Here is a 15,526-nt window from a genome sequence, read left to right on the forward strand (position 1 = left end):
TTTTGTATGTTTATCTTGTATCCTGATACTTTGCTTAACTCTTCTATTAGTTTCAGTAGTTTTCTGGAGGATTCCTTAGGGTTTTCTGTGTATAAGATCATGTCATCTGCAAATAGAGATACTTTGACTTCTTCCTTGCCAACCTGGATGCCCTTTATTTGTTTGTCTAGCCTAATTGCTCTGGCTAGGACCTCCAACACAATGTTGAATAAAAGTGGTGATAAAGGGCATTCTTGTCTAGTTCCCCACCTCAATGGGAATGCCTTCAGGCTCTCTCCATTTAGGATGATGGTGGCTGTTCGCTTTGTATAAATGCCCTTTATTATGTGGAGAAATTTTCCTTCTATTTCTATTTTGCTGAGAGTTTTTATCATGACTGGGTGTTGAACTTTGTCAAATGCCTTTTCTGCATCAATTGATAAAATCATGTCATTCTTGTCTTTTGTTTTATTTATGTGGTGGATTACATGAATTGTTTTTCTAATGTTGAACCATCCCTGCATACCTGGTATGAATCCCACTTGGTCATGGTGAATTTTTTTTTGATACGGTGTTGAATTCTATTGGCTAGAATTTTGTTGAGGATTTTTGCATCTACGTTCATGAGAGGTACAGGTTTATAATTTTCTTTTTTTGTGGTGTCTTCACCAGGTTTTGGTACCAGGGATATGGTGGCTTCATAGAATGAGTTTGGTAGTATTCCATCCTTTTCTACGCTCTGAAATACCTTTAGTAGTAGTGGTGTTAACTCTTCTCTGAAAGTTTGGTAGAACTCTGCAGTGAAGCTGTCCGGACCAGGGCTTTCTTTTGTTGGGAGTTTTTGATTACCTTTTCAATCTCTTCTTTTGTTATGGGTCTATTTATTTGTTCTACCTCTGTGTTAGTTTAGGTAGGTAGTGTGTTTCTAGGAATTCATCCATTTCTTCCAGGTTTTCAAATTTGTTAGAGTGCAATTTTTAATTTTTCATAGTAATCTGATATGATTCTTTTAATTTCAGCTGGGTCTGTTGTAATATCGCCCATCTCATTTCTTATTCAGGTTATTTGCTTCTTCTCCTGTTTTGTTTTTTTCAGTTTGGCCTGTGGTTTATCAATTTTGTTGATTTTTTCAAAAAAAACAGCTTTTGGTCTTGTTAATTTTCTCAGTTGTTTTTCTGTTTTCTATTTCATTTAGTTCAGCTCTCATTTTTATTTATTTTCTTCTGGTGCCTGTGGGTTTCTTTTGTAGCTCTCTTTCTATTTGTTCAAGTTGTAGGGATAATTCTTTGATTTTGGCCCTTCTTTTTGATTGTGTGCATTTATCAATATAAATTTGCCTCTGAGCACAGCTTTAGCTGTGTCCCAAAGGTTCTGATAGGAAATGTTTTCATTCTCATTGGATTCTATGAATTTCTTTATTCCACCTTTAATGTCTTCTCTAATCCAGTCTTTTTTGAGCAGGGTATTGTACAGTTTCCAAGTGTTTGATTTCTTTTCCCTGCTTTTTCTGTTATTGATTTCCACTTTTATGGCCTTATGGTCAGAGAAGATGCTTTGTAATATTTCACTGTTTTGGATTCTGCTAAGTCTTGCTTTATGACCTAATATGTGGTCTATTCTAGAGAATGTTCCATGTGCACTAGAAAAGAAAGTATACTTGGAGTGCTCTGTATATGTCTATGAGGTCAAGTTGGCTTATTGTGGCATTTACATCTTCCGTGACTTTATTGAGCTTCTTTCTGGATGTCTTGTACTTCACCAGAAGTGGTGTGTTGAAGTTTCCTACTATTATTGTGGAGCTGTCTATCTCACCTTTCAATGCTGATAGAGTTTGTTTTATGTATCTTGTAGTCCTGTATTTGGGTGCGTAAATATTTAATATGGTTATATCTTCTTGGTGTATTGTCCCTTTAATCATTATATAGTGTCCTTCCTTATCCTTTCTGATGGATTTAACTTTAAAGTTTATTTTGTCAGAAATTAATGTTGCCACTCCTGCTCTTTTTTTATTGTTGTTGCTTGATACATTTTTTCCATCCTTTGATTTTCAGTTTGTGTCTCTAAGCGTAAGGCATGTCTCTTGTAGGCAGCATATAGATGGATCTTTTTTTTTCATCCAGTCTGCCACTCTCTGTTTCTTTATTGGTGCATTAAGTCCATTTGCATCCAGAATAATTATGGATAGGTACGAATTTAGTGCTATCATTTTGATGTCTTTTTTTGGGTGTTGTTGAAAGTTTCTTTTTCCCCCTTAATTTTATGTGCCGAGTAGCTTATTTTTATATATTGTCCTTTCCTCATATGTGTTGTTGTCGATTTTGTTTCTGCTGAGTTTTTTTTTCTTGTATTTTATTTTCTTGAGTAGGATAGTTTGTCTCCTTTGTGGTTACCTTATTATTTACCCCTATTTTTCTAAATTTAAACATATCTTTTATTTCTTTGTATCACCATAGCTTCCTCTCCATATGGAAGGTGTATGATTACATTTCTTAGTCTCTCTTTATTATTTTAATGTTGTCCTCTTTTATATAATAACATCACTGTTACCCCGTTTTGAGCTTTTTTTTTTTTTAATTCTTGCTTTGTTGTTTTAGATTTCCCTGTCTGGGTTGACTTCTGGTTGCCCTGCCCAGTGTTCTAGTCTTGGGTTGATACCTGATATTATTGATTTTCTAATGAAAGATCTCCCTTTAGTATTTCTTGCAGTTTTGGTTTGGTTTTTATGAATTCCCTAAACTTGTGTTTATCTGGAAATGTCTTCATTTCACCTTCATATTTAAGAGACAGTTTTGCTGGATATATGATTCTTGGCTGGCATTTTTTTTTCCCCTCAGTTTTTTAAATATGTCATCCCATTGCCTTCTTGCCTGCATGGTTTCTGCTGAGTAGTCCGAGCTTTTTCTTATTGACTGTCCTTTGTAGGTGACTTTTCGTTTATCCCTCATTGCTCTTATAATTCTCTTTATCTTTGGTTTTGGCAAGGTTGATTATAACATGTCTTGGTGACTTTCTTTTAACATCTACCTTATGTGGAGTTCAATGATCATCTTGGATAGATATCTTCTCATCTTTCACAATATCAGGGAAGTTTTCTGCCATCAAATCTTCAACAATTCTCTCTGTATTTTCTGTTATCCCTCCCTGTTCTGGTACTCCAATCACTCGTAGGTTATTTCTCTTGATAGTGTCCCACATAATTCTTAAGGTTTCTTCATTTTTAAAAAATTCTTTTATCTGATTTTTCTTCAAATATATTAGTCCCAAGTGATTTATCTTTGAGTTCAGAAATTCTAGCTTCTACTTGCTAAATTCTGCTCCTCTGACTTTCAATTGAGTTGTCTACTTCTGTAATTTTATTGTTAATCTTATGAATTTCTGATTGTTCTCTGTCTATTGATTTTTCCAGCTTATTAAACTTTTCATTATGTTCCTGAATAATCTTTCTAATTTCTTCAATTGCTTTATCTGTGTGTTCCTTGGCTTGTTCTGCGTATTGTCTCATTTCCTTCCTGATGTCTTGAAGGGTTCTGTATGTTCAGCTTTTGTATTCTGGCTCTGGTAATTCCAGGAGTGCACTTTCCTCTAGAAGATCCCTGGATTCTTTGTTTTGAGAGCCTGTTGAGGTGATCATGGTCTGTTTCTTTATGTGACTTGATATTGACTGTTCTCTACAAACCATCTGTAAGTTATTATATTAGTTTATGCTTGCTTACTGTGTCATAGTCGCTTGCTTTGTTTTGTCTTGTTATACCCCTATGGGTTGCTTGAGTGAGCTAGCTTCATTATCTTCGCCTTTAGAGCTCTGACATCCTGTCCCCAGATGGGTAGAACTGTTATCCGGTATATCAGCCTAGGAGTCCATTCAGTTTTCTTGTATGAATTCAGCTCAGGTTTCCAGGTACCTGATCATCAAGTATGTGGTACTTTGTCCTACAGTCTTAGAGAGGCAGGGGTGATTGGTGTAAGTACCGGTATCTGATTGCAGCAGGAGGTCATGCTCTGAGCAAGCAGGGGGCTGAGAACCACCCCCGAGTGTCTCTGAGGAAATTGCGTCCCTGTTTCCTAGAGCGTGCAGGTGGGTGGGTTCTGCAGACGGACCGTGGGCACCTAAAGTTTTTGGTTGTAAGGACTGGGAGGTGCCAGTTATCTTTGGACTCCTGTTGTGGGTGCCTGGGTGACCTGAGTGGAGCTGCCAGTCCTTAGGTCCCTGATGTGGGCAGGTAAGGACCTTGTTTAATAGGCAAAGCAATGTCAAACATCAAACACCCACCTCTCCACTGCACAGCTGAAACAGTTGGACTCCTCCAACAAGGGCCTTTTCTCCCAAAATAGGCCCACACAGGTCCATGCTGAAGGGAAAGGTGCTCAAAGTCCACGGACGGTTTATGCCTGGACAGGAGGCACTTCTGTCCTGAGCTCCCCTGGTTAATGGAGCTAGCAAATTATCTTTTCCCCCAATTGCAAATTTTTTCCTTCCCCAAGGCCAGGAGGATGGCTCTAGGTGCTCAACAATGCCTATCTCAGGACCAGGGAATTCAGCCGCTGAAGCCGGCTTGGGGGTTGGGGGGGCACGGTAAAATATATGCAAAGACTTAGCTTTTGCCGAGAGCGCCGCTCTTCTCAGGTTCTGGAGGTGTGAGTAGGCTGTGTGGCTGGCTGTTTCTCTGTGAGGAAACTGTGGCCTAATGCTAGTACCAGCCCATTTCCACGGCTCTGGGAATGGTGCCTGAGGGCTCCCCGTGATTCAAGTCCAGTGACTCCTCTCCACTTCTGAACGATCTCTTCCTTCCCCTGCCCCTCAGTTCATTTTCTAAGCTTGCCTTTGAAGCTCAAGGCTCCCAGCTTGTCACAAATATACTCATTTCACTTGTTTTTTAAGGTCTTTGTTGTTAAAGAGGGCTCGCCGGAAGTTTCTGTCTATTCTGCCATCTTGGCTCTGCCTCTATAGTTTTCTTTTATAGGTGTTTTACATCCCTGGTTAGATTTATTCCCAAGTATTTTATATTTTTTAGGGGCTATTATAAATGGTATTGTTTTCCTGATTTGCTTTTCATCATTCTCTTTTTTGGTGTATAGGAATCTAACTGATTTTTGTATGTTTATGTTGTATCCTGCTTATCTGCTGAATCTTTCTATTAGTTCCAGTAGCTGTCTCGTGGAGTCTTTTCGGTTTTCTATGTATAAAATCATATGATCTGCAAAAAGGGACAGTTTAATGTCTTCATTACCAATTTGGATGCCCTTTATTTCTGTTTCTTGCCTTTATTGCTCTAGCTAACACTTCCAACACAATGTTAAATAAGAGTGGTGACAAAGGGCATCCTTGTCTTGTTCCTTTTCTCAAGGGGAATGTTTTCAGTCTCTCTCCATTAAGAATGATGTTGGCCGTGGCTGTTGGTTTTGCACAGATGCCCTTTATTATGTTGAGAAATTTCCCTTCCATACCTATTTTATTGAGAGTTTTTATCAGGAATGGGTGTTGAACTTTGATGAATGTTTTTTCTGCATTGACTGAGATGATCATGTGACTCTTTTCTTTCCTTTTATGTATCTGGTAGATTATGTTGGTTGATTTTCTAATGTTGGACCATCCTTGCATACCTGGTATGAATCCTACTTGGTCATGGTGTTTTATTTTTTTGATATGATGCTGATTTCTATTGGCTAGAATTTTGCTGAGAATTTTTGCATTTATATTCATGAGAGATATTGGCCTCTAATTTTCTTTCTTTCTTTTTTTTGTGGTGTCTTTGCCTGGTTTTGGTATCAGGGTTATACTGGCTTCATAGAATGAATTCAGAAGTGTCGATTCCTTTTCTATGTTATGAAATAATTTGAGTAGTACTGGTGTAAGTTCTTCTCTGAATGTTTGGTAGGATTCTCCAGTGAAGCCATCCAGGCCTTGGCTTTTTTTGGTTGGGAGTTTTTTAAAATTACCTTTTCAATCCCTTCTCTTGTTATGGGTCTGTTCGGATTTTCAATGTCATTTTGTGAAATTTTTCCATTTCCTCTAGGTTTTCAAATTTGTTGGAGTACTGTTTTTCATAATACTTTGTTATGATCCTTCTTATTTCAGTTGGGTTTGTTGTAATGTCCACCATTTCATTTGTTATTTGGGTTATTTGCAGTTTCTTCTGTTTTTCTTTTGTCAGTTTGGCCAGTGGTTTGTTGATTTTGTTGATCCTTTCAAAGAACCAACGTCTGTTTTTGTTGATTCTATTGTTTTTCTATTCTCTATTTCATTTATTTCTACTCTGATCTTTATTATTTCCTTTCTTCTGGTGGCTGTGGGTTTCTTTTGCTGTTCTCTATTTGTTCAAGTTGTGTAGCTAATGTTTTGATTTTGTCCCTCCTTTTTTTTTTTGATATGTATATCTATTGCTACAAATCGACCTCTGAGGACTGCCTTTTCTGGGTCCCAAAGGTGTAGGTATTATGTGTTTCCATTCTTGTTTGGCTGTAGGAATTTTCTTATTCCATCTTTGATTTCTTCTATTACCCAGTGGTTTTTAAGCAAGGTGTTCTTGTTTCCATGTAATTGATTTTTTTCCTTATTCTTCCTGTTGTTAATCTCTATTTTGATGGCATTGTGATCAGAGAAGATACCTTGTATTATCTCGATGTTCTGAATTTTGTTGAGCGTTGCTCTTTGGCTTAGGATGTGGTCTATTCTGGAAAACGTCCCACGTGTGTTGGAAAAGAATGTGTACTTTGCAGCTGTTGGATGGAGTGTCCTATATACGTCTATGAGGTCAAGTTGGCTGATTGTGCTCTTTAGCTCTTCTGTATCTTTGCTAAGTTTCTTTCTAGATGTTCTGTCCTTTACCGAGAGTGGTGTGTTGAAGTCTCTTACTGTTACTGTGGAATCGTCAATTTCTCCTTTCAGTGCTGTTAGAGTTTGTTTTATGTATTTTGGAGCCCTGTCATTGGGTGCAAAAATGTTTATTATGGTTAAGTCCTTGTGATGGTTCATCCCTTTAATCATTGTATAATGCCCTTCTTTGTCTTTCCTGGTGTTTTTTGTTTTAAAGTCTATTTTATCTGAGATCAGAATCCCCACTCCTGCTCTTTTTTGGTAGTTATTTGCTTGACATGTTTTTTTCCATCCTTTGACTTTTAATAAATTTATGCCTTTCTTTCTAAGGTGTGTCTCTTGCAGATAGCATATTGATGGATTCTGGCTTTTTTTTTTTTTAATCCATTCTGTCACTACTGTCTCTTTATGGGTGCATGTAGATCATTTACATTCAGTATAGTTATTGATAGGTGTGAGTTTATGGCTGTCATTTTATAGTACATTTTTTTTTGTGTGGTGCTAACATTTCCTTTGTTCCTCTTACTCTCCTGTGCTGAGTTCCTTTTGTTTGTGGATTTCTTTTGTTTATGTAGATTTTGTTTTTACTGAGACTTTATGTTTTTCTTCTTTATTTTGAGGAGTAGGTTTGTTAAACTTTCTTTGTGGTTACCTTGAAATTTACCCTTATTTTCCTAGGTTTGAACCAGTCTGTTACCACTTGGTATTGCCTTACATTCCTCTCCATTAGAAAGTGCTATGCCTATACTGTTTATTCCTTTTTATGGTTCTGATGTTGTTTTCATTTACAGATTAACCTCTCTGGTTCCTTGTTGCAATTCTTTTGGTTTTAGATAGTCCTCGAGAGTTCATTTCCTAGGTTCATATCCAGCTGGTACAATCTTGAAACCTAGATTCAGGCTGTGGTTTGACATTTTTTTTCAGACTGAAGTACTTCCTTTAATAATTCTTGTAAGTTTGGCTTGGTTTTTACATATTCCCTTAATTTCTGTTTATTTGGAAATGTCCTAATTTAACCATCATGTTTGAACAGAAGTTTTGCAGGATATAATATTCTTAGTTGGCAATTTTTTTCTTTCAAGGTTTTATATATGTCATCCCACGGCCTTCTTGCCTGCACAGATTCTGCCGAATAATCACAGCTTAGACTTATTGTTTCTCCCTGTACGTGACTTTGTTTTTCTTGAGCTGCTCTCAGGACTTTTGTCTTTGTTTTTAGCAAGTGTGCTTATAATGTGCCTTCGTGTTTTTCTTCTGGGGTCTATTCTATATGGGCTTCATTAAGCTTCTTGGATGGTCAGCTTTTCATCATTCATGATATTAGGGAAGTTTTCAGTCAGCAATTCTTCAATGATCCTCTCTGTTTTCTGTTTTCTCTCCCTTTTCTGGAACTCTGATCACTTGCATTTTTGCTTTTGATTGTATCCCATATAATTATCATTTTTCTTTGTTCTTTTTTTTCTGATTTTTAGTCAGAGTTGTAGCCAAGTGTTTGTCTTCAATTTCGCTGATCCTGTCTTTCATCACTTCAAACCTGCTCCTCAGCCCTTCTATGACACTGTCCATTTCTAAAATCTTGTTGTTTTTCTTTTGGATTTCTAATTGTTGTTTTTGTATGATTTCTAGTTGTGAATTTATTTTGGCATTTTGTTCCTGAATTCTTCCATTTTTTGTCTGTATTTTCCATGAATTTGTCTTTTCCATAAATTTGTCTATTTTTTTCCTCATTTTTGTCTGCTTTTTGCTTCAACTCTTGGATTGCTCTGAATATTAGAGATTTGAATACCATGTCAGGTAGTTCTAGTACCTTTTTTTCTACTGGAAAGTCATCTGGTGCTTAATTTTGGATGCCTACTGGAACCGTCCTGTCCTGTTTTTTATGTTTTGATATTGTCTGCTGTCTTTGGGGCATTCAGTAGTTTTTTGTTTTGTTTCTTGATTGTAGATTTGTTTGCTTCATCCTGCTTTTTAATTTTATTTGGTTATGTCTTTTTAAAATTTTATTTGGTTTATTTGGTTATGTCTGAGCAGGCGGGCTGTGGGTCTTTGTTGTTTGCTCATCTGTAGTCATACTTTTCACCTCATTGTTCAATGGGCAGGGCCAGTCACTCAGCTATGGTGCAGCAGGGCAGGTCCAGCTGAAGTGGAGGGGCTGGGATGGGTTGTTTGTGGCAGGTACTAGGGCTGACAATGTGCGCCATGAATCAGTGATGGGCAGGTACCGGTAGGCCATGACTGTGCTGCTCGGGAGTGTGATGTTCAGCGCACGGTGCAGGTAGGCAGGAAAGAACAGGGAGGTTTTAATGTGTGGAGCTTATATGAGTATGCGAAAGAGGAGAGAGAGGAGAGAGAAAGAGCCAAAAAGAAACAAAGAAACAAAGGGGGGGGGAAGAGAGTGCTAAGGGACCTTGCTGTTGGAGTGGAGAGATGAGAAACTGAGAATTGCATAAAGTAAAAAGAAAGAAAAATGGAAAAAGAAAAAAAAAAACTAGATAAAAATTTGGAAAAGCCCCCAGGAGTCCTACCAGTGAGGCCGCAAAGACCAGGGAAGTGGCTCCCAGGCTGCGCAGTATAGCCTGGTTGGAGGGGGTATAGATGTCACACAGCACCAGGTACTGGGAAAACAAGAAAAGTATAGAGAGACGAGAACTAAGACATGAAGACAGACAGAAAGGGAAAAAGAGGGAGAAAAGAAGAGAAAGAAAAAAAAAGAAAGAAATGCCCCCAGGGATCCCACCAAAGGAGCTGCGTCCATTGGGGCAGTGGCTCCTAAGCTGTGCAGTGCAGCCCTGCTAGAAGGGGCTCCCAAGCTGCGAAAAGAAAAAGAAAGCAAACAAATGAAACAAAACAAGCAAAAAAAAAAAAAAAAAAAAAAAGCCTCAGGGATCTCACCACTGTGGTTTTGTGGGCCAGGGAAATTGTTTCCCAGCCAAGTGGGATTGCACAGCCTTTCAAGAAGATGGCACATGGAGCCAGGTGCTCGAGAGAAAGGAGAGAGAGGTGGTGGGAGGCATGGAAGAAACCAAAAGAGGTGGAAAGGAGCGACACCAGCTCAGGGGGCTAGCCAATGTGTGCAGGGCGAATCCAAGCAGACTGAGGCCAAAGCAAGTGTCTCCCGGCCAAGAGACTGTGGCTGGTGGGAAGGGGGGCAGGGAAGGGGAAGAAAGGTGGGGGTTAGGAAAGTGTATATTGCTCATTACTGTGTGCTCTGCCTCCTGCTAAGAACTTCGTGAAGCTGCTTTCCTGTACTCCATGTCCACTGATCTCTGACGTGGGTTGGGTGAATTAAGTGACATGAACGATGCACCTCCCGGGCAGCCGAGCCACTGCAGCCAGCCAGGAAGCTCGGAGGTAGAGCAGCAGGGAGAGGATGGGGGGTGGGAAAGCGTGTATCACTGATTACCAGGTGCTCCGTCTCCTGCTGGGAGCTCCGTGAAGCTGCTTTCCTATGCTGCCTGTCTGCCGATTCCCAACAGGAGTCCAAGGTGGCAGATTCATGATGCGTTGGCTGAAAGGGGCCCTCTGCACATACGTTTCCTTGCTCTCTGTCCTCTGTTAGTTTCTTATTCCCTTTTATGTTCGGCTGAGTTCTTTATCTCTTCATTTGACACTTCAGGTTTCAGGAATGACTTTTGTCTGTTTTACTTAGTTTTTCCGATCTTTGCTGTGGAAGGACAGTGTGGTGCTTCTGTCTATGGTGCCATGTTGGCCGCAAGTCCCCATCTTTTGAATCCTTGACTGTTGCTTCCATGGATGTTGACCGTGGATCCAAGGAAAATGAAATCCTTGAGAACATCAATCTTTTCTCCATTTAGCATGATGTTGCTTATTGGCACGGTTGTGAGGATTTTTGTTTTCTTTACGTTAAAGTGTAATTCATACTGAAGGCTGTGGTCTTTAATCTTCATCAGTAAGTGCTTCAAGTCCTCTTCACTTTCAGCAAGCAAGGTTGTGTCATCTGCACTTTGCAGGTTGTTAATGAATGAATCTTCCTCCAATCCTGATGCCCCATTCTTCTCCATACAGTCCACCTTCTCTGATTATTCACTCAGGATACAGATTGAGTAATTATGGTGAAAGGATACAACCCTGATGCACGTCTTTCCTGATTTTAAACCACACAGTGTCCCCTTGTTCTGTTTGAATGACTGCTGCTTGGTCTATGTGCTTGGTGCTTCATGAACACGATTAAGTGTTCTGGAATTCCCATTCTTTGTAATGTTATTCATAATTTGTTATGATCCACACAGTCCATTGCCATTGCATAGTCAATAAAACACAGGTAAACATCTTTCTGGTATTCTCTTCTTTCAGCCAGGATCCATCTGATATCAGCAATGATATCCCTCATTCCACCTCCTCTTCTGAATGTGACTTGAATTTCTGGCAGTTCCCTGTTGATGTACTGCTGCAACTGCTTTCGAATGGTCTTCAGCAAAATTTTGCTTGCATGTGATATTAATGATATTGTTCAATAATTTCCACATTCTGTTAAATCACCTTTCTTTGGAATGGGTACAAATATGGATATCTTCCAGCTGGTTGGCCAGGTAGGTGTCTTCCAAATTTCTTGGCATAGATCAGTGAGCACTTCCAGTGCTGAAACTGTTTGTTGAAACATCTTGATAGGTACTCCGTCAACTCCTGGAGCCTTGTTTTTCACCAGTGCCTTCAGCGCAGCTTGGACTTCTTCCAACAGTACTATTGTTTCCTGATCATATGCTACTTCCTGAGATAGTTGAACATCAACAAATTCTTTTTGGTACAGTGACTCTGTGTATTCTTCTCTTCTTCTTTTGATGCTTCCTCCATCATTTAATATTTTCCCTACAGAATCTTTCAATATTGCAACTTGAGGCTTGAATCCTTGTTAAGGATAAGGCTCATTTATTTTACTTCTGAATATTCACCATACTGTTATAACAAACCTACGGCCGTCGAGTCGATTTCAACTCATAGTGACCCTATAGGACAGAGTAGAACTGTCCCATAGGGTTTCCAAAGATGTAAATCTTTATGGAAGCAGATTGCCACATCTTTCTCCCATGGAGTAGCTGGTGGGCTCAAACCATGTATCTTTCAGTTAGCTCTAACCACGGTGCCACCAGGGCCCATACAGTTATATAGATGTCCCCAAAAAAATACATGTTGACCGATTTTGAGTGTCCAATTTAGCTGCATAATTTCGGCCATTTAGATTACAAAGACAGATATTTTTGAGTTTCCTTAAATGGTAGAAACTTAATATATGATTTTCAGTTATTAAAAACCTTTACAATACTTCAGGCACTGTGCTAGGTCCTGAGGAAAAAAAATGATAAGCAAAAGAGGACATACAAAGAACAGGAACGGCTGGACTGAGCCAAGCTGCAGCAAGTGGTTCTGAGGCTGGCGGTTTATTCAATACAATGGTGACCGATCACTTTGTTGCTCCCTAAGAAACCAGTGTCTGCGGCTCTAAGCTTTTAACATTACTACTTTTTGATTAATCACTTCCTTGCCCTCATCTCTTTTCTGTTGCCTTCGAGCCAATTCCAACTCATGGTGAACTCATGCATTATTATAGAACTGAGCTCCCCACGTTTTTTTTTTGGCTGTTGTCTTTATAGAATCAAATTGCCAGAACTCTCTTCCACATCATCACTGTGTGGGTTTGAACTGCCAGTCTTCCAGTTGGCAGCTGAATGAACTCCACTTGTACCACTCAGAGACCTCTTGCCCTCACAGACCTCCTTCTTAGTCATGATTTCTGCATACTCATCACTTCTTGTCTCATGGCTTCTCTGTACTGACTACTTTGGGTGTACCTTTTGCAGTTTCTTTACAGAAATTCCTCGAAGAGAATGTGATGAGTTCAGGTAGTTGTTACTTTTCCTACTGGTCACAGTGCTCACTCTGGGACCTTGTTAAAGATTGCTGGTAAGCCTACATGGGCAACTCCTGGGCCAGGCATCTCCTTCATCCAACTGTGACCAAGGCAACCAGATCTCTCAATAAATTTCTTCTCTAGGGCCTGAGATATGGGAGACACTCACCCAAAAGAAGTATAACTTGAAGGTATCTTGTTTTAGTAAAATGTGTACATATCCAGCATCTAGGGAAGTGCCGGAGTCCTGGTAGCACGGTGGTTAAGAGCTTGGCTTCTAATCAAAAGGTTGTCAGTTCAAATCTACCACCCCCAACTTGGAAACCCTTTGGGGAAGTTCTACTCTGTCCTGTAGGGTCGCTATGAGTCAGAATCAACTCAAAAGCAATGGGTTTGGTTTTTTGGTTTAGGAAAGTGCCTAGACCATTAAAAAATAAACAAAAAACCCATAGGGTTTCTAAGGAGCGGCTGGCAGATTTGAACTACAGAACTTTTGGTTAGTGGCTGTAGCAATTAACCACTGTGCCACCAGGGCTCTGCCTAGATGATAGAAAGTGCATATTATGCATGAAATTAGCTCAGCAAACTGTGTCTGGAAGCACTGTATATATTCTCATCTCAGTGTTAACGTTGACATTGACCTGATCCTAAATCAATTTTATAACCTTAAAAAAATTCCCAATCTATATACAGAAAACCTCAAATATTGAGATATTATTACTTTATTGCTTCCGATCAGACCACATTGTTATTTGTCGAATGCTGTTTTCAAATATTATTAAAAGTTCCTTAAATTTTATTTATATCTCTTCAGAAAAAAATAACACTAGCTTGTAATTTTGAGGGGGTAGGTACTCTATTTCACTTTTCTCTCCCCCTGCCAATATAAAACTGGTAAAGGAGTCCTCGTGGCACAGTGGTTAAAGTGCTTGGCTGGTACCCAAAAGGCCCATCAGCCGCTTCACAGGAGAAAGATGTGGCAGTCTGCTTCCGTAGATTATAGCCTTGGAAGCCCTATGGGACAATTCTCCTCTGTCCTATAGGGTCACTATTAGTCTGAATTGACCGGCCGGCAACAGGTTTGGTTTTAGTATAAAACTGTTCATTGGATTTTAAATTTACTTCAGATGTATTTCAGGCTTAGATATTTTTCCCTTAATAAAAATTGTTATGATCTTATTGATTGCCCATGAAATAAAGCCTTTTCTCGAAAATATTTCTAAGATTCCTTAACTTGCATGAAATGTTTTGATCACCTCTATGAATTTTCTTTTTATAGCCATGGCATTGTAAAAACTAACTGGGCAATAAGTACAATCTCAAACAAAGGCAAGGATTCTATTGCGCCTGGTTTGTACTTGGCTAAAGGCGAATGATGCATAAAGTGCGACCCGCGGATTATTTGTCAGCCCCAGTCAATGTTTTTGTCTCACTCTCAACTGGGTAAATTCTCAGTCACTTTAGGCCTCAGCTGCAGTCTGCCTCGTTCATCTCCACAGCACTGCTGCCCCTTCAGCCACCTCTGTTCCTGGACATTCCTGCAGTCGATGTCCTTCATCTGCCTCCCCGCCATCAACCTGACCCTCAGAGGCCGCACCACCTGTTGAGTGAGCTGTTTTTAAAGAGCAATAATACCCTAGAACCGAGGACGCAGTCCCCTATTTTTCTTTGGTGTGAACATGAGTGTAACAGTGCACGGAGAAGCACATTAGCACACAGACTTACATCCTTGGAGGCCTGCGGCATTCAAGAGCATTTTCAGATGATAGTATCAGTGAACTGGAGATAAACTACATCAAAGCATAAAACAAAAACAAAAAAACCATTCCATTGCCGTCGAGTCAATTCCGGCTCATAGTGACCCTATAGCAGAGAGTAGAACTGCCCCCAAAACAAAACATTAGGGCATAGATGAGCATAAAATCTACATCTCCCAATAGCAGCAGAAAGCTCGACTGAAGATGAAAGAAATATTTGAAGGGTTTTGACCTGTGTGGGAAAACGCGGACCCAGGTCTCTGTTTCGCCACAGAACTTTCCAAAAACTTGGGAGAGCTCTATTATTAACATGCTACAGATGGAACTCTGGCTGTTCTGAGGAAAACATACTTCTCAACACCCTGAAAAGGAGACAAGTCTTTCACCACTTAGAGGTAGCCTAAAGCATAAAAGAGCAATAAACCGCATCATGGCTGATTTGTCCTTTTCCTACTTTTAAGCAGAATACAAAAAGTGACAATGAAGTGGTTGTTCTAATTGTCCGAATTCTCAGTATTTTCAGAAACAGAGTTTAGAAAATTAAGCCTTCTGAATGACAGAAAAGTAAACATAGCATTGCATCAAACAGAGCACAAACTGCTGTTTTGATAAGGGAGCCCCAGAAGAACGGGTCTTATAAAAGGAGAGCAAAGCACACACATACACACATAATGCCTTCGTTTCTAAAAGGTACATGGTTGAAGCTACTGGAATGGCATTAATTCTTCGTATTGTTTTGGTGGCCAGATTTTCAAAATTTATTCAACAGGATAGCTAGGACAAATGCCTCTGAAAGACACTGAAGTCGGGCCAGTGGCCATTTTCCCTTTAGGTCAGGAGGCCCCTCCTCCTGGCTCTCCTTCTGGACTTCCTCACATTTGCTGATGTTTCCACACGCTTCCCCGTGAGTGATGGACAAATACTGTTATCCATACCTGCCTGAGGATAAGAAGTGTATCCTCAATTTCACTGCTTAAAGACAGGCTGCTGCTTACTGATTTTCGCCCTTTTAATAAGGACCCCTGGTGGGGCAACAGTTAAGCACTCACCTGCTAACCAAAAGGTAGGTAGTTCGAACCCACCAGCTGCTCCATGGGAGAAAGATCTCAG

The sequence above is a fragment of the Elephas maximus genome, chromosome 13, assembly GCF_024166365.1.
Source record: "Elephas maximus indicus isolate mEleMax1 chromosome 13, mEleMax1 primary haplotype, whole genome shotgun sequence".
Classification (NCBI taxonomy): domain Eukaryota; kingdom Metazoa; phylum Chordata; class Mammalia; order Proboscidea; family Elephantidae; genus Elephas; species Elephas maximus.